Raw genomic sequence first — 1,874 nt, forward strand, 5'->3', positions numbered from 1 at the left:
AAGCAGTTGTTATGGATACGGCAACTCCCTGGTCGTTATGGATACAAGCTCAAAGGAGGTCTGTGGCCTAAAAAACACAAACTCACCCCCTGCTGTTCGGTTTCCCCACCATGGCGACGGTGTCCGTAGTGATGGGACAGAAGAAGACCTACATAGAGACCTTCATCTAGAGCATCGCTGGACCGGTGAGAGGAAACTGCCTGTTGCATGTAACACGATGAGACAATATAAAAACAACTGAGAAATGTTAAATGTGTTTTGTGCTGCAGGAGAAAAACTATAGCAAATGAGATGATATCAATTGTTTATCATGTCAATATGAACTCATTTATCAACATTTTCCCAGACAACGTAATCTCTTTAATATTTCCGTTGTTTTTAGACAAGCGTTTCGCTAAAGTCTGCTTCTCAGATTAATCTCATTAGAATAGCTCTAGCTGTGCTTAAGCACAAAAGTTTGAGTGACTTCAACATAAACTAAAACATTTTATCTATATCTATCCATACTATCCATGTTTATAGTTCTAATCACAATGTCAAAAACAAATGTGTCTGTTGTTATTTTTCCTCCCACAACACTCACATAACAAGGGATGTACATTTATTTTGGCACCCATCTTAAAATCCACACTGGGTAATATTTTAGCGCCATTAAGTTCTCATGAGGTAAGAAGGAGCAGTAATCTGCTCCATTTAGGTATAAAAATAGATGTTTTCAAAACAGAAAGAAAAGAAAGCTTTTTGTTAGTGTTTTTTAAACAATGTTAATATGTTTATCTGTCTCACATTGCATTTAACTGTACATATTTTTCAGACGTTGTCTTTACATTTGACCACGAGTCTCTGCATGCACTACAAAGAGGCCGACAAATGACTCCACAATACAACACATCAAGATCACAGACGTACAAATACACTGCTGGACTCTTCAAAACACACAAATATACAAGATCTAAAAATATATACCTTTACATGTTGTCATTGGTTTTTGAAACGGTAACCTGACTTCATTAAGCAGCAGATAGTAGCAATACTATAATACTAAACAATACTAAACTCTTTAAGTTCTGTGGGTGCTGGGAACACACACGCACACACGCACGCACGCACACACACACACACGCACACACACACACACGCACAAGGACACACACACACACACACACACACACACACACACACACACACACACACTCATAAACTTGTCAAGAACATATTCAAGTCACATTTCATCTCAAATTCAAAATTTTTGCAATAAATGCATTTTCCTCTCAAACTGTTTTTACATTAACAAAAATATATTAAATACTATTTAAAGTAATTAAAATATTAATTAAAAAGATAAAAACTATTCATTATTTTACAGATCTTTTTATGGTGGCATTTATGCCATATTAAATAGAATTCCTGTATTCTATATTCTTCTTTAAACAAAATAATGTTTGTTTCTTTGATTTTCGGACATGTTCTTAAAAGGTGTCATGAGATTCACTCTCTCTCTCACACACACACACACACACTTTGATGTGACAGCTGTAATCTCTACATGGCTGAAGGAGAAGAAAGGATGTCATTAGAGCAGCAGCGTGTGTGTTTGGAAAAGATCTGCTGCTCCGTCTGTCACAGACTCAATTCAAATCACAGTGTGAATCGGTGCGGCTTTGTTTCAAATCATTATTGCACGTCACATCTGATTGTTGCACTGGGCCATTTTACCAAAAAACGGCGATGGGAATAAATCAACACACTTTTAAAGACCCCATGAAATCAAACGGACATGTGTCAGTTTTCTACATTCCCATGGCCTCATACATTTAGGATTTAAGCCTGCATTTTGTTTCCCTATTCCAGATTAATATGCAGACACAACGATT

This window comes from Barbatula barbatula (genome assembly GCF_947034865.1).
Source record: "Barbatula barbatula genome assembly, chromosome: 4".
NCBI classification, from domain to species: Eukaryota; Metazoa; Chordata; class Actinopteri; order Cypriniformes; family Nemacheilidae; genus Barbatula; species Barbatula barbatula.